The following is a 23,548-nucleotide window of genomic DNA, read 5'->3' as shown; positions in this document are numbered from 1 at the left end:
CATTACTTGTACTTTTGGCAAATTTGGATCCAAGTACAAGATACTGGCTTTATTTAACTTTCCAAATGTGAGTGAGTGTGGGGAGATGATCTGTTTACCTCGCAGTCACCGCCCCTGGTAGCCAAAGCATTTTGTACGAGGTACCTGATGTGGCCACTCGGACACTTGTCCGAGTCTTTGTATATTAAATCAGTCACAAAAAGAGCAGTTTAGAATTGTTGAGCACAAGATCTGGATCAGACTCTGTCAAACATTATTATTTTGTCAGGTTGGCTTCCCTGTGGCTTGTGTTGTGAGGAGGATTTCGGTGCTCTCCCATGCTCTCTTGGGGCTGCAGTAATGAGATCAAGCCATTCCCCAGTGCTAAGCATCTGACCAGATGAACCACCCGGGCAAAGAGAACCTCACACATCTCTCCTCCTCCCCTGCTCTCAGCCCACTGATTATCTCAGATCATCAGTGTTTTGGATGACCGAATAAACAGGATTATCCTCTCCCAGTGCCTGTTAAGTCAAAACTGTATGGGGATCCTATTAGTGGATCGCAATGGTGTGAGTATATCCAAGCAGGAGATTATCTTTTGCTTGCTCTGTGGAGCTGAAAACAGTATCGGGAAATTTTTAATCTCCATGAAGGGGACACCACAGCTCACAGAAAGAAAATCAAATTCATTTTTATTATCCTTCTCAATCAGCTGCCTAGCTCAAAAAAAATTATCCCAATTGACAAAGTCATAACCTTCTTTCATTGATACAGTACCGGATTTGGGATGCCAATGAAAAGCATCTTACACGCATGGCCTTTTTCATCCAAACTGATCCCAGAACGCTTTACAAGTGCTGCATGCAAATGGCACGTGGGATTAGCAGCACTTTACAGTCGTCTCTCTCTGTTCCCACTGAGGTTAGCGAGAACAGAAGTGGGACTTGCCGTTGAGTAAAATGTGAACCAGGCTGGAACACGGCCAGGACACTGAGATCAAGACTGGCATTCATTTGGAAACTGCTGGCACAATGGCCCTGTTGATCAGGACTTTGGGTTTACGTCTTGTCCAAAACAATGTAGCAAGCTACAATGGGGCATAAAATGATGCCATTTTAAACATGCCGGTAATTCATCATTATTTATTTTTTCAAACACTCAAAGATAAAAATATTGAGAGAACAAGCAAAGGAGGAAATAACCATATCTAAATTAAAATCTTCTTAAATAAACTATAGATTTTAACACAGAGTAGCATGCAAGCAAAGCCAGCCAGCTCCCAAGCTTTTTATATACATGCATGCAGAAAAATAAATTCCTTCAAAAGAAGCTTTGAAGAGCATAATTAAGCATGAAAGTTACCATATATTAAATTATACAACTGGTAGAAAAGAGTCATTAGCCCAACAAATGGGCTGTTAATGATTTCAGGTTTGCCTAAGGCTGTAAGCTAATAAACTAGTGATTAACCAGCATTTCTGGGATGCTGCCACTGAAAGCTGGCTGCCTGGTGTCACAGCGCTCGCTCACCCACAGCTTAGGAACCGCAGAAAAAAACAAAACCAATGAAAAAACCCACACGTATTTGAGCCATAGAAACAACCAAAGCTTTGGGCAGGTGAAACCCCTGCTCTGAGGCACTCCATCACTTATCAAGGCACCTGATTCCCACTCTGTGTGCCGGGATTGCAAAACATGGGACTTCCCAAGTCCACGCGGAACCAAGCGGAGTAGCCAGGAGGCAAGAGGAACTCTCCACGCACGTGTCCTGGCACAGACCATGCCCAGGAGAGCCCACGTCATGAGTTCCTGACTGTCTGTTTGAAAGTCGCTGCTGGTACCAGCTTGGGACACCTCCCTGCTGTTCCTGACCCTGGGGGCAGCTACCTCTCTCCTGAGGCCACACTTTGGTGACCCTAGCAGCCGTTGATATGGAAAGTAACACCACAGAAGTGTACCTGACAGCTTCCTTCAGACATTTCTTAGCAACTGGTAATACAAGGCAAAACCCAGCAGGGATTTGGTCAGCCAGCTCTCTCCAAAGCACCCATACTTATTTTCCTTGTCGGTTTGAAGAGCTGGGGATGCGGGAACAAAAAACTTGCACAAAATAGTCCTCTCCAAGGCTGGAAACAGCAGAAGCAGGGAGGATGATGCCCACCCACTGTTGTCAGGACCGCGGGATACTCGAGAGCTTACGTAGATATTACGGTGACTTGCGCAGGGCAAACTTTTGGAAATGAAAACACAAGCACGTGCACAAACCTCACCTCCACGCAAGCCAGCAGACATTTCTCAACACAACTTCAGACAAGTAAAAAAATTCTTCAGTGACGCAAATACAGTGCACTGGGTAGCACTATAGATCCAAAGAACTAGATAAACGAAGCAAAGTTTTTCAAAGGGCATAATTACTCCGTAGTTCAAAACAGAGAAGGGAAGCAATCCAGTAAATTGAAGAAAAGAGCTGTTTGTCCCTCAACCTGCATCTGCACCAACAGGCTCAGCAAAGCCCCTCAAGGGGGCTTTACCCTGGGCAACGGACCATGCCTGAGCTCCCAAAACTTTGAAAGAAGAAATGCCCGTCCGTGTACGTACTGCATAGCCCAAAACCGGAGGAGGACTGCAGCCAGCCAAATTATCTGCCACACCTCTCCCTGGCTGATTTCTCCTCATCGCTCGCTTCCTGTGGTGAAATGCAAAAGTGTAGAAACTGCATTTTGTCACAGCGGCCCCGAGCCGTGCCGGGCGTTTTGCTGTTTGCTCCCCGGACGGTTGCTAATGGTTCGATCTGACAAAGTTCTCACACTTAAAATAAATGGTGTAAACACAGCACTCTCCAGGAAGGTCTAAAAGCAAAATGAGAGATTTGTTTGATTTAAGAAAGCTTTTCCTCGAGTATTTTTAATGCTTTTACCAGTAGTTCCGCTGACTTTTTTTTTAATAAAAATACAAAGTATCTTCCTCCTTAAGCGTTCTTGTCATTAAGGTCCAAGATTTATATTTCCACATAAGAAGAAAAAAACCGCATTGGATCCTGTTTCAGTAGAGACAATGACAAACACTCCCACCGACTGCAGTTACCAATACGACAAGGCCCACGTGCAAACTTTGGAAGTAAGTTTTTCTGGAAACTATTTACCAAATACTGCAAAGACTTCACAATTCTTTCTTATTTTCTACTCTCCTTACAATAACATTTAAAGCACAACCTCAGATGGATTTGTTGACCTCTTTTTTAAAATCTGCATTACTGTGTCATAGAAGTCATATGTATGGTTCCTGATTCTTCACATAAATGCTGCATTTTTTTCTTATTCTTCCAAAAAGAACATGGCTTGATTTCGGCAGCAGTTGCATAGACTTCAGATTAAATATAGCAGTCATTGACTTTCCATGAGACTCAGACACTTCTGAAAATAAGCTTTTTGGCACCCACTAAGGAACACACTGAACATCTCCTTTAGTTACAAGCCCTCAAAATAAAAAGAACTTACAAAGTTCTTACATGTATCTGTAAGAATTTGATCTGAGATCTTATTTAACTCTCCTTATAAATATTCAGGGCTGGCCCTGCTCTCACTGAAGTCAGAATATCCTCAGCGCAATCAGCGGTGGCATCACAGTGTACAACTGGACAAATAAGAGAATAATGAAACATCAGAATGAAATTATTCCTTTTTAACAGTCTCACCTGTATCTGTAGGCTTGTACAACAGAGGTCATTTAAAGGGCACCAGAGATACAACCTACACCAGATCCCGAATGCCGGCAGCTCTAAACTTCTCCAGCGCGCACAGCTCTGCCCTTCAGTCAAGGTTCTTAATATTTAAAATGACCTTTCCAAATTTGTTTTGTTTTTAATACATTAAAAAAATCTTTCCCACTGAAGTGAGTAGATTTTCCAGTGAACTCCAGCACTTAACCCTGCAGCATTTTACTATTTCAAGATTAGAGCATGAGTTTCAAAATTTGTCCTGAAGAACAAATAACTGCATGAAGCTATGATGACGTTGTACTGAGCCTAAGAGTCATCCTGGAATAGAAAACAATCCAAGCAACAATATTTGGCTCTGGATAGAAATTTTCCCAGAAGTTCAGGAGTTCTTCTGCTAAGGCTACAAATAATTCTGAGTCTGGGCTCTTGTGCATGGCTCCTGAGGCCAACATACTGTATAACCTGTCAAAATTGAATATTCTGTCATGAATAGTTTATGCTATACCTTTTCCAATTCTGTTTTGTTCCAGAGATGACTTTCTGAAGGAAGCTAATCCTGACACATTTTTACCTCCCCATAGGCAGACATGCCCAAATACAAATGCAAGCAGACTTTGTGAAGTCTTCAACATTTACCTTCACAAAGAACTACAACAGATTTGCATTATTTCTTATTAAAAGCATTTTGTTTTGCTATTAAAAAAAACCCCACCCAGCAGGAGTGTTTTATTACCACAGTTGATCACAAGATGGAAATCCTTTTCCATAAGATGTCTCCTGATTAGGAAAAATACTAATAAAACCAAAACAAACCAAAAAATCAACCTTTTTCCAGGAAAGTTTTTTAGAAGAAGCAAAGCACAGTTTCTCATCCCATCAGCAACCTGCATGGGAGGCCTCATCCATTTAATGTTCTTTCTCCATCCAGGAAAAAAAAAGTTAGAAGGGACTCCAAAAAAGAGGGGGAAGCTCCTGGCCTCCCTTGGCAGCCCGTTCTGCCTGGCGTGATGGCAGCAGGAGCTGGAGGGGAGGTGGGGGGCTGCACCACCCCCACTTTCCTCCCTTGGCAGGACGTGCGCAGGTCCCCAGACACAAGCACGAGAGGGGTTTTACCAGCAGCCACCTTACAGAGATTGAAAAGGTCCTTTTACCCAGGTGAACACCCAAGCTGTCATCAATTTCATCTGTCTAACAGAAGTTTAATTTTAATTTGATCAAAACCCCAGGCTTTTCCTGAGAAGTTTTCCCTTTTCCAAGAAGGGCAGTTTCACTCAGAAATCATTCTGACGGAAATCCCGACCTGGCTCCAGTTGTTGCGCTGGCAGCTCAGATACACCAAGCAGAGAACGCACCATCGACATGTGTTCATTGTTTAATTTGGAAATGCGAAGGATAAAGTAAACTCTTTCTTCATACCATTACAGGGTTATTTAGAGTTAAAAAGCCCTCTGAGGAACTGTTCCAGCCACCCAAAGCCCGGGATGGCAGAGCTCAGGGAGTTCAGCGGGATTTTATCTAACCTGCTACACCGTACCCTGTACAAACCAACCCACTGCTCTGGGATCTAAATGCTAAATGTCATTTATTTTTGTTACCGCTTATTTACAAAAATGTGCAGAGAATTGCACTGGGATGCCACCGGGCAGAAGCAGAACCAAAAGGCCATTCCTGTCCCCGGGGGCAGGAGAAGGGTTAGCGGACAGGGCGGCGGGAAGGACACGGCTCCCTTCCCCACCTCCGCAGCAGCGCAGACTGCGGCATCATCCGCAGCCCGGGAGGGGAGGCTGGCTGCCATGCCGCAGGGACCCTCGCCCGCGCCGCCGCTCACCTAGCCAAGCGCGCTCCAACTCGCTTTTGAACAAACCGTTACTAAGAAAGAAATGAAAGAAGAGCTTCTGTGGTTTTAATTATCTGATCGAGTTTTCCACTCTAAATCTAATTGAGACGGCAAGTCGGGAGCTACATTTAAAAACAGACAAGACATTTGCATCTGTTTTGTTGATTATAGTAGTTACACATTTTACTTTAAACATCAATGGGTTGCAACTGCTATTCAAATGATATGGAAATTGCTACTTTATACTGAAATTTCCCTTAAGCAACAAAGGAAAGGATTAGCACATGGCTTTTTTCTTTTTCTTTTCTCTTCTTCTTTTCATTTCAATAAAACACGGTGGCAGTGGAAAATTCTTTGATGGTTCGTGAACAACACCTGTATCTCTTAATATTTTATTCATACTAAGTTGCAGAATATTCGAATCCTTTTGTGTAACTATTATGACAACAATTTCTAACTAAAATATCCTTCTTTATCTGAACCACTGAATTAACTTCCTTTTCACAAGACCTCTTTGCCACAAAAATATACATACACAGTCTATATGAATAATTATGCAAGGGAATTAAGGTACCAGCAACAATTTATAATTATTTTCAGATTTAAATGAAGCTAATCAACTGGAGCCCTTCATAGAGTCTGTCTTGTTCGCACATACCCAGAAGATATTTCTCCGGTGGTCAGTCCCACTCAGGACTGAATCCCACCCATTTCTAGCAGTATATAGCAGAGTCAGTGGACATCAGAATCAGATCACAGTCAAACCACAGGGAATTTTTCCCACTGAAGCTCTCATAAATAAAATCGGTTGCGTTCCAGAATCGATCTTTTAATCCTTGTCTAGCTCTGCACCTTTTTATGCAGTCCTAAAGACAGCAACTTTTCAGTGAATTTTAATGGCAAACTTCACTCTGGACAGTAGAGGTAAAAGATATAAGGGTTATATAAAGACAACTTTACTAGCCTCCCAAAAATTGATTACTTTTACGTGAGACTGATTAAAAATACTTTACAGATTTTGATTGTTACTGCAAGTTATTGATATGGTAGAGAAATATGAGCAAATGCATATCACTGGCTTCTTGCGTACCTTATAGGTACCTACCAAAGAAGAGTTTCAAGAGGACCATCATCCTTTTCCATTGACTCTGTTGTTACAGATTCTTCATCAACCCCATCACATACTTTAATCTGAACATCCCCCTCTCAGCATGGCTATCCAGAATCTGCTGAGGAAAGTAAAAGCACATTATAAACAAAATATTTTTAAAATAATCCCATGCAACACACCAACAGAATTAATTTATAAAACAGTTTGTCTAAAGAGACTGACTCACTGCATTTCTATTTTGATGTCAAAGCTTTGAGGCTTCAGCATGCTAGAACAGAGGGAAATTATCAAGTCTTGACCACAGATACTTTCCTGTTCTTGAAATTAGGTAATTAATTTAAAAGCTAAACCACTGCCCTTAATCACTGGCTCCTTGTGTTCGTTAAGCATCTAGCACGGATGTGGTGAGAAACTTCCAATTCTTCATACGCAGGCTCAGAAGAGAAATGCAAACAGAGCAATTAAACAAAGCAACTCCTTTCTCTCCATAACCAGTTTGAGCGCATCACCCACGACAGACAGCAATGCTGATCTGGAAATGCCTGCATTATCCAGGGGCACAAATCCTGCTCTTACTCACGCACCCCCGCAACCCCACTACCTTCGATGGGCTTTTTTTTCTCACAAACTTAAAAAAGGCAACATTACTTCAAGACATTCGCCCTGCATTCATCACACTAAACCCAACACAACAGGGCTGGCTGCAACATATTCATGCAAGAGCTCCGATAACCATACTCGCACTTTTGGTTTTGTTAGTCCCGCATGAATATTTATGCACGTTTCCATGATATGTCCCCTGGTTTGCATAGGGCACAGGTTGTCAGCAGCTGAAAGCCATTAGCATCTGACAGCTGCTAAAATAGCTCGTTTGAAACAAATAGGTGGTCCCAGCCATTGTCTAGCAGGCAGGTGATTAAGGCATCATTACAAGCTGCATCTTCTTTGGCAGCTGCACGGACAAGGAGGCCCTTCTTGCACTGCTCAGACCTGCCTGGCGAAGGGAGATTTAATTATCATCGCTACATAATGGGTAGTTTGTAGAAGACGAAGACCTGACAGAAACAGATAGTGGGCAAACACAGGACACGGATCGCAGCCGATGAAGTAATTACAATCCAAATAAGAGTGAGCGAGCTGGCTGGGAGCAGCAGATGTTGCTGTCCATCAGCATCTCCACATAAAACATATGTTCAAATGGTACTTGGAAAAAAGACAGCAGAACATTATTTGTATTATTTGCAGAGCTACAGGATGCTGGGGGGATGGCTCAGGGACTGGGATTCTTGCAGGGAAAATCCAAGGAATCTCTTGGGAACAGAGCAGCAGCAGCAGATATGCAGTGCACGGACCAGGGAGGAAGATATTCCTTGGCCTTCAGCCTACCAACGTCCTCCCCTCCCAAACCTGCTTCACGGACCCGATTCCCAGGTAGGGAGAGTGGGAATGAACCCATGAATTGTAATTGTGCTTGGAGGGAGAGAGGGAACCTGCGCCCTGGGCAGACGGGGCTGATGACTTTCCACCTCAGGTGGGCAGCCACGGGAAGGTGCTCAAAGTCCCGCTCACGTTTAACCTCTCTAGGTGGAAAAGGTTGCATGCACAGCAAGTAAAAGATGCTGCTCATTTTCTGTTCAAGTCATGGCATCTTGCTGTCTCAAAAGCAAAATAAAAGCGTGCATTGGGCAGAGATGAAATGGGGTGGTCGAACACAACAGAAGAGAGGTACCGTGCAAGGCAGCCCTGCTGGGATGCTCGAAATGCTTGTCTTCATACCACACTACTAAACACAATTATTCTACTCAAGGCTATTTCATAATTTATTTTAAAAAAATTGATGTAAAAGCAGGAAATGTCAACATGTGCCCATTACTTCCTTTCAAACCATTTTCTTTGCAAGCACCCCATTTGTTTTACTTCAATCTTTCTTCCAAAAGAGAATTAATATTTATTGTAATAAGCTTAACACTTGAAGAGTTTCTGAAATGATTTTACCTATGCAGCGTCACCTTCCAGACTTGTGACACTATCACTTTCACCACACTTCATTCTTTTTTTTTTTTTTTCCAAAATCTGTGTGAACAGTTACCTTTGTAAACATATTTATGCACCAGTTTTCAAAAAAAAAGCCATAGTCAATAGCAACAGAAATTTGGTTTGTAAATTGCCATGCAGCACTCTGTCACATTATAAACAACGGTGTACATGTACGGCTTCACTGCCTTTGCTGCAACACCAGAATCAGACATTTTCAATATTTTCTTAGTAAGAATAAATTACAAAACCAACCAAGCATGCTGGAGTGAGATGGCCTTGATGGGAATGGTGTCCAGGTGTTAGGGTTGCAGCCTTTTCTCTGGAGACATTTAAAAGTTTCAGAATCAGGAGGGTTTTTTTGTAAAAACATCATTCTTAGATAATGTCCGCCTGAAGAGAGAATTGTGTCTTTTGATTTGTGTCTGGGCTCACATGAAAGGATGTCACAAAAGATGAATGTATGCGTGTATTACGTTTTGGGGGCTAGTTTTCATTCACCCTTTCCCAGCTGTACCAGTGTCGTAAGAAAGAAGATAACCCCTGGGGACAACCCAGCTGCAGCCTCCGCCAGCCCACGGAGCAGCTTGCCACCTCTGCCTTTTGCGAGCCATTTGCAGCTCCCGAGGGAGCAGGGTGGCCGGGAAAGCCCTGAGCCCTCCTGGTAGGTGCATCCTTGGGCCAGTAGCTATCAGGGCAGGCGGAGAGGAGCAGGAGGCTGTCGATGCTGGAAGTCTACCTCCTCACGGCAGCTCAACTTCTTCTAAGCACAGAGAGAATCTGGCCTTGATCTCCCAGCGGATTTTTTCCCATGTTCTGCGTACATAGTTACTATTATAAGCACAATCACGGTGAATGTTTGTGCAAATGATTAGCTCTGAATCTTCTTGGTACTTTATACATCTTCGTTACTATTTTTATTTCACTTGTATTTTTGGATACGGTGAGCGTACCCACTTTCCTGGAAGCACACGCACAATATGGCTCTAATTCACAAACCTTGAAGTCAATAAGAACAGCAAATATTTATGCCTAAAATCATCAGTGAAGATCTGACCTCCATTATCCTGTCCCTGGGCTTACAAATGTTCATCGCTGCATGTTTGCGCAGTGTATTTTTAAAACATGCGCTGTTTAAAATATACACAATTAATATTAACAAAGACCTGTAGTTCTCAGAGCAAGCGGCTGGAACAAGTGCTGCCTTCTGTCTGATGTGCAGTGACCTTTTGCAATATTTTTAGGCACTGTCCTATAAGCAATATGTCTTGCACAAATTACTTCTGCCCAGATATAAAGCAACATTAACTATGGGAAGGAGGGAGCAACATGGGATGAGTTTGTATCTTTTAAAATTGAGGGGAAAACCAAAATTACTGTGGTTTATAAGAGGATTTATAAACTACATAATTTTCTCTCTCATTTCATCCTAACTTACAGAGTATCATGTGCCATGGGTAAGGACATTCACAATGGACTTAAGTGTTACGTGATTCTCCCATTTTTGAGTAAAGGAAGAAGACTACAGTAATTAGTTCCTTGTAAGAAACAGAATTAATAGAATCCGTTATGTATTTAACTAGATGTGTTTGTGTCTTGCAGGGAGGAGAAAGATTAATTTAGGTAACTACTAAAAGTTTTCAATCTTTGTAGCATTAAGCTAAAACCTAAAGTTAGAAGAAACTTGTGTGGAGAAATACAACTCTGTGTTGGAAGTGAGTGCCTCTCCTAGCCAAACTGCCTTGTGCCCTGTGGTGTACAATTGGCTCATACAGTTACGCAGCAATAACAAAAAAGTCTAGGAAATTACATGAAGGATTAGGAAAAGCTCAGTGAAATAAATAAAATAGAAAATATAAAGTCAGACATTTTCACACCTCAAAATTTTTGGCCAAGTGGGAAAGGCAATGTAGAAACAAAGGAAACGCAGATTCAGAAAACTTAGCAAATACAAACCACATGCAAAATGTAGATCCGAAACACTTTCTGTAATCTATTTCTGCGAAAAAAGCACACAGAAAATAACTATTTAACTACCAACTGCTACGATTCATCAGCTGGAGGAGCAGCCACCAGACCCACTAACCTGCTTCCAGCAGCGGCCAGCAGCAGATCTGTAGAGAGCAGTACCGCAAGCAAGGTAAAGACAGCGCGAGTCCACCTGGAATCCCCGCTCCGGGCTGCAGGCAGCACTGCTGGCACTTCCTGAGCCAGAGGATGATTTAAACTCACACTAACATTAACAACGGAATGACTGCAGCAATCAATATCATCCTTAAAAATTAAACTTAAGGTAGCAGAAAGATTTGGTACAGGCTTTAAATATACAAATATGCAACTACCACGTATAGAATGGATATAAGCTGTATTCAGAGACTGAATGTACAGTGTTCATTATATGAAAACCAAAACAAACCCCCCCACACCTCTCTGCACATACAAACACAACTGATATGTTCCAAAAATGAGGTCTTGTTTTTAATCTGTAGATTTTTCACACAAGTACAAGCTTGTGAAGAAAACAGAATCAGCTGTGTTTTAGCTGCCAACAGAAACAAATGGTTGCGGTTACCCCACAGACAAAAGCCAATGTACCTGTGCTCAGTCCTTCTGTCGCAAACGAAGAGCTACCAGGAAGCTTTTTATCAGTAGATCATACCACAAACCAAACCCTTGTCAAAATTTAGAGAGGAGATAGAAGATTAAGGGCCTTGTTCCTACCCACTTGCAATTAGAAAAGCAAAGTGTCAGAGAATAATCATTGGTGTCCAAAAGATGAACCAAGTTCCAAATTTATTTATTTATTTATTTAGCCAAGATTCCTGGGGGGAAAAAAAAAAAGGAAATAAAACTCAATGTAGAAATACTTCTGATGTGGGAAAAAAAACAGGGTATGATTGCATAAAGGATCACCCACTTTAGGTGACACTGCCAGACAATTTCCTTCCCTATTACATCACCATTAGGTTCCTTATTAAGCTCATTTCTTTAAAAGTCACCCACAAAGGCCCCATGGCATGAAAATGCCATCCTTATTCCCAGGAGGCTTTGCTGGCGGGGGCAGGGGCCAGCTCTGCTGCTGTCCAAAGGGCGCACTGAGCAGCCCGGAGCATCGGGATGGAAGTGAGTGGTGCTTCCAGGGCTAACCGCTCTTGAAGCTCTAAGGTGAGCAGCTTGAATATATGGGTGGAGATAGTCAAAGCCTTACCAGCTGCTGGCATCCATCTTTCCAGCTGCTGTGGATGTGGACCCGGTTTTGATAGAGGGCTGCAGTTCGTTGTCTGATCTGGTCCTCTCTGAAGCTCACTGGTGTAGACCGTGGTCAACCCTGAAAGTCTGCTGGACCTAAGACAGTCCTGTCCTGAGAGGAAAGCCAGAACCTCAAGGCATTAGCTCTTCCCAGATTTCAGCAATATCACCTGCATTTCACATAAAAATCTCAGTATCTATATTCAGCTCCACAAGTGTCTGTCTGAGCCATGTTGTCATGCTCAGTGCAAAATCTGCTGCAATCACCTGTTTTAATAACATCTGCTGTTGAGACGGACAGACAACAAGCTAAATAGTCTAACTGACATCGAACTATGAAGAAAAAAAAACAATAACTTTTTTTCCATTAAATCAGATTTAAAGGTGTAATCTGTGGCATTTATTCTGTTTAAGACGTAGATATTAAATTTTTCTGGTGTGATGGTGCCACCAGCAGATAATAGTTAGAACTGGTTTTAGCTGAAACATCTAGACAAGAATACAAATTTCTTTATGTAGGTTATTTAAGCTTCCAAAAACGTTACTTTTGATTTTTTAAAACAATATTTTGATAAGAACATGGAAGCTAAAAATTGGTCTATCAGTAGATAAAGCTTTGGATTCTTAATTCTCTGCGTAAGTTCCTTATGTGTTCTGCCATGATTTATAAAGACAGGAAGGTGTTTGGGACAGCGTGGGGTTTTTTTTCCCCACAGTAGAAAGTGGTGATTTTTCATGCCTGAACAACTGACAAACACTGAAACAGTAAAAACAACATTAAACTCTGAGAACTGAATGACTGGAACTCTTCAGTTTTGTGCATGTGAATATTGATCTGATAAACACTGAATATCTGAGTGGAGCAACTCCTTTTCTCCAGAGACCCCCAGGACTCTCCTCACTTCTGTTGCAGAGGGAGAATTGCGGGTACGTGTTTCTCCAGTCACTGCAGTGTCGACATTCCCAACGTTGCTGTCACCTTTCCAGCTATAGCACCTTTATTACAGTTACAGTTGGTCACTTCTCATTCATATTTACTTAGCAGTTTGAGGAATTTGGAATGTAACCCAGCACATCCTCAGATAGGTTCTCAAGCATAAAGGACTCCCCCCACCAGAAAAAAGTGGAAAAGTGGACACTAAGAGGTGTTGTTCCTCAATTTGTTAGGAAGCCAGAACAAAACCCAAATGCAGAACCTTGCCACAGTGCAGCAGTGCGTTTTCATTCCCTGATCAAAGTTCTGTCCCTCTTGGGATCTACCAGCTCAGGCACTGCCTGGTCCATCTTGGGGGAAATCAGGTAAACCGCTGTCTGATCTGCTTCTGACACCCAGGACAGTCAGGGATGGTACACTCTGCTTCTTCACTGTTAGAGATCGGCCTTAAAAAGTCACCTCCTCAACCTTCCAGTCTGGCCCAGCAAGATCTCTCATTGGGGAAATAAGGCAAAGCAAGACATCTAAAGCAAGCTCCTCAAACATATCTGCAGGAACCAGCTGCTTGCAAGACCTCCCATATGTAATTTGTAGAATTCTTTTCTTTCAGGAACAGTTACATTAAAAGGCTTCATGAAGCTAAACTATGAGCAATTAAAAATAACGTACTGTTGCATACAAAATTAAAAGGTATGCTAATAAAGCATGCTCACCATTAGAGTTTGTCTTTTCTGCTCTAGACAGAAACTACCTTAGGTTTTGGGGTTTTTTTTTCCCCCAGGACTGAAGCTTCACTTTCTGAAGGGGTGAGAAAAAAAGAGACAGCACATGAAACCCCTTTGGTCTTTCTTCTTTCACTATTAAGGAGCAAAAATAGGTCATAAATAAAACTTCAAATAATGCTTCCCATGTCACCTTTAAAACAAGGATATATTAAAAATGTGTTCTTTAGGCTCATTCTGCTGAAGTGCAAGAAAGCCTTATTATATTCATTCCAACAATGTAAAATATAATTATTTGCCCTTTCTTTTAAAGGACCAGGCTTAAATCCTATTTTACTGATATGTATAAGCAAAGAATTTTAGAAATCATAACTAACAATATATTCTTATCTCTTACATAAATCATAAAGTTGCTACCTCAATTAAGTAACTAGCACATGGCCCTAAAATGCTGATGTCTGTAACAACAGTTTGTCTGAGAATATTTTTTCCTCTTAGACATAAATCATTTAGAATCAAGTAACTAATGTGCCTTTAAGGTGCAGAATGTAATAGTACAAGCTATGCAATAAATGTGTTTAATTTGGTGTAGTTTCATCTTTAAAACTTGTCTCGGGGAAAAAAAAAACCCAAACATGATATCCTTCACATAAAGAGACAGCTGACAATTTAAGATGAGCCAAAGAATACTAGAAAGCAAAAATGACACAAAACTTGTCCTCCGTAGAGAAAGATTCTCATGTGAAACTTTAAGGAGAGCAAGGAAACATCAGAATTACAGCTTACTCTTTTTTTTCCCCTCAAAAATATCCCTATATTTTGCTTGCCATGACAAAGATTTCATGAGAAAAAAATGCTGCTGTGTCAGCCTACACCTTGGCACAGCTTTTTCTCCCATAAACTTCTCTAGACAGTAAGTCAGTCTTGCACTGCATCAGCTCCAAAACCACACAAAAAAAAAGGCAATAACGCTTCCCCAAATTCACAGGTTGGTTTTGGTTTTTTGGTTTTTTTGTGGGTATTTTGGTTTGGGGTTTTTTTGTGATGAAAACCATGTAAAAGGTTACGAGCTGCTCAGATACTGCAGTAAAGGAGCTTTAAAATTTCTTGGTATAAATTTGTCCCGGTTTTCTTCAAATACAATTACACAGAGAAGCAGCAGCAGCCCATACCATGCAGGTATGGATTCCCTTTCACAGGGGAACCAGGAGTTAGGTCTTGGTTGCAGCAATGTAATTGAGCTAAACTCAACTGCCCGGAGGAGAGTTACTCCAGCCTGAAATATAAATAGGGCAATATGAGAATCAGATCAGTTATCAGCAAGATAATGTAAAACAAGTCTTCCATCGGCTGATTTACAGGTTTGGGAGACAAGAATATATGTAGGAAACACAGATATTCTGCAATCCTTTACAGCCATAGCCTCTCACTGTGTTTCTCCCAAGTTTAACGGGGCCAATCTGGAGCACCCCTGGCAGCCCTGGGGGGTCCTGAGTGCACAAACCCGCAGCTGAAAGTCACTGTCACCCGTCGTGCATTCACACTACTGCACCTGCATATTTTATTTCCCACACAAAAGGTCAAAAGCTTGCCAGCAGGCTGCCTGCCTTCCCAGACACACAATGCACCGAGAAAAATAACTCCGAGGAGCTGCTTGCTGTAATTTCCTGCAATTTAAGACTATTTATTTTTAAAACTTTTGCTGCCAACCTCCCCATCTGACTGTCACACTCTTGCTGAATTTTATCATCAGAACATAGTAATTTATTAGAGATCACATCCAACTGGTTATTTGACTGTCTTGGTTTTAAATACTACTCAGCCTTTTTAGCTGCTCTGAATCCTTAAGGTTCTCTATAATTAATGTTTCTGCAGCAGCGGCAGTAAGGGGACGGGCTGTGCACAGCCCGTGTTAACCCTTTGCGGAGACCGACGTAAAGCCACAGCAAGGGCTGCCTTGCAAAGGGGTCACGATAAATGATCCACGGAATTATGTCGACTTTTGGCATTTAAAAATTACTCTTTTGTACAAGTGGGCTGAATATAGCCACTAGCTACCCACATGATTAGAAAGTGCTCCATGCCTGCAAATGTTAATTAACAGATGGGGGGTTGCACCCACACATGTGGCATTTGGGGAGAGACTGGAATTTCTGTAAAGCTTTTGCAGCAGTTGAAGGGTTTTGAGATGAGTGAACGAGAACGATCAAGCGAAAGGCTGAATATTTGCAGTGTCAGGTACGGAGACGCTGTAATAGTGGCGCAGCAGGAAATGTATGTGAGAACCAGGAGCAAGCGAGCATGGAATATTTGAGCCAGAAAATGGAGTGGTAGGTGATCATTTCACCTGGCAGAGCACCAGAAGAGAAGAATACCCCAATTCCCTGGCAACAGAAGGGTTTGCCCAACCTCGCTCACATCGGCCACCTCCAACCAGCTGTCAGAAGCTTCTAAAATTGAGCTCTGACAAGCTTTTACTTGTCACAGCGAGCAGCACATCACAAAGCACCAAACTGCCCTTCAAAAGCAAAAATGAACCATAGAACCACAGAGCAGCCTGGGCTGAAGGAACCTTGAACCATCATTTGGCCCAATCCTTCTTAAGAAAGGGAGCCCAGATGAGATTATCTGCACCCTGTCCAATTGCATCTTGAAAACTTCCAGGTTGCTGCTATCCTCTAGAAATGCTCCTTTGTCCCTAGCACAGGGAAATGTTCAAGCCAACTTCCGTGGCCTCCTGAACGAGCTTGAACTGACGAGGGCCTACATCTACAGCAGCTTCAACACTTTCTTGTTCCGTAGCTTGCACTGAACCCTCACTCCTCCTCGTTTTTCTCACAACCGAACAAGAATGGATAGAAAAATATTTATGAGTAAATATTGAATTTTATTCCTACATAGGAAGATAATCTCCTGTGCTCTGTAGGTCAATATTATCATAGCCCAGAGAAGGACAAACAGCAGATATTTGGCAAGAAGTAAAAACCATCGCACAGTAAAAGAAGCCCAATAACGAACACATTTTCCTTTTAATTTTAGCATCTTGTTATCATCCTTTTTTTCCAGCTATGTGACCTATTGCCATGAATAGGAAAAAATATAACCTAGTGTAGGAAAATAACGATATTAATCAAGGTCTGCTCTCAGCTATATATTCTTGCATTAGTGAGTTTTTCATAGTTAGGAGGGCTGAATTTGACCTCAGAACATTCCAATAATCTGTTGTAAAACAAAATCACAGAAAAATTACTATTTACTTTTACTATTACTATTTTACAATTACTATTTATTTGATATTTACTTATTAAAAATCGTTACTGCAATTGGAATTCTGAAGGGGCTGCCCTAAGAAAGTTTTGTCCTTTTCTGGGTGAACTATTTAAGGCAGTATCCTTGACTGAACTTCCAGCATTCTGGCTAATTTGACCATTTTTGTGTTCTACCCAAAGCACTCCCAGCAAAAATAGCTGCCAGAGCTCCCGTGCAGCAGTTGTCTCAGGAAGACAGTCTCCGATTTTTGCAGTTCTCTTATACTGAATTTTAGGAAGATTTTTTTCCAAGTCGCTGTTCAAATAGCTTTTAGTAGTGGTAGATACGTTTGGTGTAAGTCTGTTAGTTTCCCACGAGCAAGAGCTTTGGGGGGGACAACGGACAACACTTTCAAGAGTATATTTGAATTATAGACACTGAATGAATTATAATTAAATATCAAGATCTGTGGTGGGCATGAAGTACTGTTTAACATTTTACTGAATAGGTGGCAAAAGGCATAAACAAAGCAACCATAATATCAGACTATTGTTCTGTTATTGAACTAATATAAAACATGTAAAATTCTATTCTGAACTATACATCCATTATTTCAAAGGAATTTCTACCAAAGTAAGCAAGGAATCATTGCATTTTACATATTGCATGCATATTCTATTGTACTAATTGGAGTCTGAAACTATAAAAAATTTGTACTAATCTAATTCTAAATGTACTAATCTATGTTGGCACAATTTTTCTTATGACTATGTTACTACCTACTTATTTCATAATAGTAAAGACAAGTTTAAATTAATACTTGCATGAGAGTTATATGATGTAAACCACTGTCTCTCTCATACTGCAGCTTTTACCAGTGTGAAAAGTCTCATAGCAATTTAACTGAACAAAAAAGAAACCTGACTGAATTAATCGCAATACAAGAGCAAAGTTTTATTGTTATAATACCTACACTGGCATGTACTTTAGTGACAGGTACTTGTCTTTCCTATCACACTTTCTTGGAGTTCGAGCAGAAAAAAACCCTATGCAGTGGGAAATAACAGCAGACTAAAAAAAAAAATAGGGGGTGTGTGTGTCCAGAAAATGGTATTGTCCCCCTGCCTTTGTATAAGTGTTGGTAGGAAAGGAACATGCCTCGACATGCAAACCAGCCCCAGAGTGCATCGGAGAGGAACAAGTCTTTGTTCAAAGCAGCGCGAGGTTACCCCTGCACTTCTTTACTCTGTCAGCTTCTGGTAACCATAGAAAACTGATATATACGGAACACAGAGCCTGAACGGCGAATGTAAATGTCTGTTAATAAACAAGGTCTGTAATGTTGGATGCTTACCTACCTTCCTTGCTAATGGTTGGGTAATCAGGATTCTTTAAGTAGTTTGGTCAGAAAACAAACAGAACAAGTTCTTTCAAAAACAAACGTTTTGCTTCCAATCCTTTGGACCTCTGGTTAAAAAAAAAATAAATCACCAATCAGCAAAGAAATAGTCTATAAAAATAGGAAGCATTCTGCAGTATACACAACAGTCAAAGATAAACTGTCGTCTGAGGTAAAAAACACAATTTTGTATCTGAGTTAGTTCCTGCCATTTTAACTCCTTCTTAGTGAGTAAACAACCTCTGTTTAAGGTTTCTTATTCTTCATATAATTAAACGCAAAGTGCCAAGGCTGGACTGACATATAATGGTGTTACCTATTTCCTTAGTTTCACTCAGCAATGCAACCACAAAGCTTTTGGATTTTAGTCCTACTCAGTGAGAAGCGTGAGACGAGCTTTGTTTTGTAACACTACAAAGTAGCATCAAATGATGTCATTATTTTTGTATCTTTTCTAAGGCACAAATATAAGCTCAGAACAGACAGTTACTCTAAGAAGTCTATGCTGCAAGGAACAGAGCGCTGTCAGCAATCAACAGTATTTACAATTTCTTTCTAAGTGCATAGTCATAACATATTGAGTCATATTCAAAAGGAAAAGAAATTCCTAACAGCTCCGGTAAATGTAAATAAATATACGTATGTGCCCAGTTTGTGCTGATTCCCAGGCTAGATGCACATCCCAGAGAACGTGGGCTAGAATAGGACAAATTTCATCACTTCCTCGCTAATGGTCTCCATATCATGCAGCACAAGGACTTACGTAAGTTAGTTCTTTATTAAGCAAGAGTACGCATATATTCAGGCAAAATATATTTTCTGAAGTTAGAGCACTTAAAAACCCCAAAATTTTAAGTTTCTAAAAATAGGATTTGATCGTGAATATCATTCTTTCGAAGTCTTAGAGGGACTTTTACTGGCTTCATAAACAATCACAGAACAACCTGAATTCTGAAAAAAAAAAAAATTTAATCTTTGATCAATGATTTCAGTGGACGTCACATCAAGTAGCTTTGTCTAGACCCATTAAAGAGCGGCTGCTCTCAAATTCAGGCTCGCTTGCACGCCAAGTGCAGTCACTAACAGGCTGGATGGAGCACACAAGGTGTTGTTCACCTGGAAACACCATCAGGTACCAGAGCACCACCCACCCTGCCACAGACCAGGCCAAAGATGCTTCCAAAAGTTACATTTACATTTTAATGCGTTTTGAGGCACATATAAATACCTTTAAAACTACTTGTGTGTTTTCTAGGAAATCCAAATGGATTCCTCCCATTTACAAGTTTAAGCAGCTAGGGCCACAATATCTAAAATTGCTACCGAACTGCTACAAGAGTGATTTTTGAGTTCTAGCTTGTAACAGTTGACCAGTTATTTAACAGCAACTATTGATATGCTGAGAAATTGGATGTGCTTTCATTGCCTCTCGTTCCCCAATATAAATTCTCGTCCTAATGCTTTAGCGTTGCTGATTTCTGTGCCTTTTGAAGGGGTGGAATAAAGAGCTAATTTTGTGGCAGGATGCTGCTTGTGTCCTGTCTGTAACTGTTCACTCTCCAACAGAAAAGCTTTTTGTATTTAAGTGTAAAGAAGTCACTGGACAAACTCAAGAAAAACAAACCAATAACTGTAAGAAAAAGATGAATTTTCAAGTTAAATATTATGAATTATGTATATTCACTCATTCATGCTGCTTAATGGTATTTGTTGTAAAATAACAGCAGCTAGTGTATTCATCAAAGGATTTAACACTAAATGGTATTTTTACATTTAAAGCACAACTACGTCTCTGTTTCAGGATGGGACTATTTCCTATTCACCTGCCATGGCTGGATTAAGAAAAAGTCAAAAGAGAACTTTCTCCATTTATATCTCCTGCAGGGACTTTCTCGATTTAAGGCATAGGACGAAGTTCACTGTCAAGTATATATTTACAAAGAGAATCACTGCCTAATGCTTTGTGATAGGAGCTGCATCCTCAGGGTGCAATTACAGCAATTATCTGGATGGATCTTCTCATCAGTAACCTTTGACTCATCCCCTACAAACTGTCAGTCTTCATCATCAAATGGGGAAAGCAGCGTATTGTTTCCATTCAATCATCTGCTTCTGAGAAAAAGACAACTCCACCATTAGGCCAGCCTGCGTGCCCATCCATACCGGCCTCCTGCAGCTAGCCTGCATCTGCCAGGCGGAGCGGCCAGCCCCAGAATGAACCGCAGCTCCCTCCTATGCTGTTCTTCTGTCAGGATGCAGCCGGCAGGCACGCTCGCACACTTCTGCATTTCTCTCAGGAATTTCAAGTAAAGCAGAAAAATCCCCTCTTTTTGTACACAAAGCAGAGATGCATTGCCTAATCTGAAACGGTGCTGAGTGTCTCGATCTTCAGTGGGAATTGTTGGTTATGCAGTCATTTCTGGAAGCTAGCCCCAAAAGGAAGAGACCACTGTCTCAGCTCCTGTCTAACTGGAATGAATTCACTGAACTAAATGGATTTACTATAAACTTACACCTGTGCAAAGATGGAGTGTATTCTTGCATCAACACTATTACAGCATTTATTATCACACAATTGTTATTGGAGTAAAACTCCTGCAGAAGTTTTGTCAGAGGGCATGGCCTGGAGGATACAGCCCATTTAAAATTAAGCGATTTCAATTCACAGTCAGTAATGCTAAATGATGAAGGGATAAATAACTCAGTTCAAAAAACAGGACATTTAAAATAGGATGGGAAAATAACTACCATAAACGGTTCCATAAGTTTCACTTCACAGTGAAACAGCCAATGAGTTTCTATAACAGAACAACGAAAAGTCACCTTTGCCTTAAAGGGAGGATAGCTTCTTTCTCTTAGCACGCAGTGCTTCCAGAAAAAGGATGGCAGTTTGAAAGCTTAATTATAATCACCATTAGTTGCTACCTACCATTTGATTAGTTGGCAATAAAAGCGAGGCTCGCTCTTATCAAAGCAAACAGCAATGTCACTCCTCCTTTGCATTCCTCCCATTAGCTGGAAATGTTGCTATGTGGATGGGGCAGGGATAAAACCAGTAATAGACCAAATCTAGAAAAAAACCCAAAGCTAAAAATAAACAAAATCATTTACAGAGGTAATGCAAACAGTGAGCTACCAAAGAAGACACAAATGAAATTCTTCATTGTCAAGTGCCAAAGTGAAAACAGATTGAACCAAAACTGTCAGAAAATTCTTTACCATTTTGTAAAGGTCACACACCCCTAACGCCAGACAGAGTTTGACTATTTCAGTGATTAGCTTCAAACAATAGCTGGGCTGTGTAATAGCACAACAGTAGGGAATGATGTTGCCTGAAGGCATACTGTATTAATGTAAATTCCTTTCAAATGCACAGTCAGGTTTTTTTAAAAAAAACAGAAAATAGATATTAAACTGTGTGAGTGGAACTGTTAGAGCCATATATATATTTATATAAAATATAACATTGCCAGCCATAATTCAGTCATCCATTAGTGACCGTATGGAGTGAGCTTACATTCAGCAGGAAAGACAGCAAAAGGGTCTGTACTTGTGTCGAAGGAAAGCATTACACATTTTACTCTTCCTGCTTAAGAAGGGTCGGAAGACTATTGAGTCTGCATCTCCTTTATGAACCTTCCCAATTACCACCAGATGAAGCTCTCTCCATATTTCCTCCTTATGAGACACTATACCACCTCTCACGCCCATGGCCGTTAGTCATGCTGCCATAGTGCCCTTAAATCATCTTAAGCGCTGACCTTTAAGTAGTTCTAAATGTTACTTCATTTTTAATATTCTGAGTTTAATGTCTCTAGAAGTGATTAACAGCATTGCCTTAATGCCATTAGGTCCTTGCCTGTTTGCTCACCACCTTCTGCTAATGCAACTTAATCATTACATGCTGCAACACCCCGGGTTTCTATTTCTAGTTGCCTGAGATTAAACTAGTAATAAGCAGCAGCATACTGTATCATTAGTAGGCTTCATTGCTCCTGAAGGCAAAAGGATTAAATCACAGATTAATTTAGTTCTGCATATCATCTTCCTCATCTGTACAATGGAGACAACATGGCTATGGTTGGCTTTCTCAAAACAACAAAAATTAAATTCCTGTCTGTTAAATTTTGGTCAGTTATATTTGCAGTACAGTTGCAACATTGTTAAATAACAAAATTAATTTTAAATAACAAAAAAGTAATCATGGCAAAGACCTTCAGTAGACGTACTGACAGACAGCAGACGTGTTTCCCTAATCCAGACTCAGTAATCAGCAAAAGGATTTGAAAGACAGGAAAAAGATTAGTTTGGATATGAGGGAGAGGATGGCAGGCATTTACGATTTGACGGTTCCAGAAAATTTCTTGGAACGTTCACAAAAATGCAAATGAGCTGGAAATCCGCTATTTTCCTTATCTACCCTACCAGAATGATGCTTAGATGATAAGTAAAGATCATCTCATGGTAAAATCATGGTTAAAAACCTCCCTCGCACTGGTGGCACTCACCTGACCTTTCAGTGAGTCAACTCGGTCAGCTCACCCAGAGCAGCAGATGAAGACAGGAAAGGCACGAGCGGGGCTGAAGAGACATCGCAGTCCATGGACGTGGAGGGACCGGCCATGCCGCTGGGGCTGTGCCAGCCGCCCTGAGCACGAACGCCCGTTTCAGTAGCAGCAAGGCAGCCCCATCCCATCCCATCCGTACTCCAGCAGAAGACAGCCAGGTATGCACACTTCCCTGGTAGTGGTGACTATACTTTGTGGAGACACTAGGACTTATTAAGGAAAAAAAAGCTGCAAAGAATACTTTTTATATAGCCTTGACATGCATAAACTCATCGGCAAGATACCTTACCAAGTCAAAACTAAGACAAAACAAACCAAAGCACCTTTGAGACGCATCATTTGCTCTTCTGCTGCTTGAATAGATGTGAACGCACACTGCCATCTACAGGAAGCTCCTCTAATTACCGCTGCCACTCATCAACGCGCAGCACAACGCTTAATTACACGCTGTGGTGCAAGCACCCGTCCCAGCTTAGAGCCACACTCTTGCTGACAATGGCTACTTTTCATTTCCTTGGCAGATTCTGGGATTTTTGGGGGCACAATTCTTCAAAGTTTCAGAAGACAATTCATTCTCATCAACACACCAAAATGAACTTACTTTTGCAGCACCACACGCCACACATCAGTATCATTGAAGTTACCTTGCTTCAAGGTCTTAATTATATTATGGAGCCTAATTAGTCAAAATGTATCCGAAGTAATGTTTTAATCATTCTCTGCTTTTATCTACTAGGTACGATGT

At 41.1% G+C, this 23,548-nt stretch overlaps 1 long non-coding RNA gene across 3 annotated transcripts; it reads right to left on the bottom strand.

The window, feature by feature from the left end:
- Nucleotides 1–693: 693 nt before the first annotated feature.
- Nucleotides 694–23,127, bottom strand: LOC129214368 (uncharacterized). Of its 3 annotated transcripts, XR_008579679.1 has the most exons (6): nt 22,744–23,127; nt 21,165–21,304; nt 18,195–18,303; nt 10,769–12,043; nt 6,643–6,763; nt 694–2,831 (listed from the first exon to the last, which is right to left on the bottom strand). It is a non-coding gene; the product is annotated as an uncharacterized LOC129214368 (long non-coding RNA). The 3 variants fall into 3 exon arrangements; XR_008579677.1 differs by having other exon boundaries at nt 6,643–12,043; XR_008579678.1 differs by having other exon boundaries at nt 6,643–12,043; nt 22,778–23,127.
- Between the last annotated feature and the right edge of the window lie 421 nt (nt 23,128–23,548).

The sequence above is a fragment of the Grus americana genome, chromosome 17, assembly GCF_028858705.1.
Source record: "Grus americana isolate bGruAme1 chromosome 17, bGruAme1.mat, whole genome shotgun sequence".
Classification (NCBI taxonomy): Eukaryota; Metazoa; Chordata; class Aves; order Gruiformes; family Gruidae; genus Grus; species Grus americana.
This window is presented reverse-complemented; position numbering and strand designations above follow the sequence as displayed.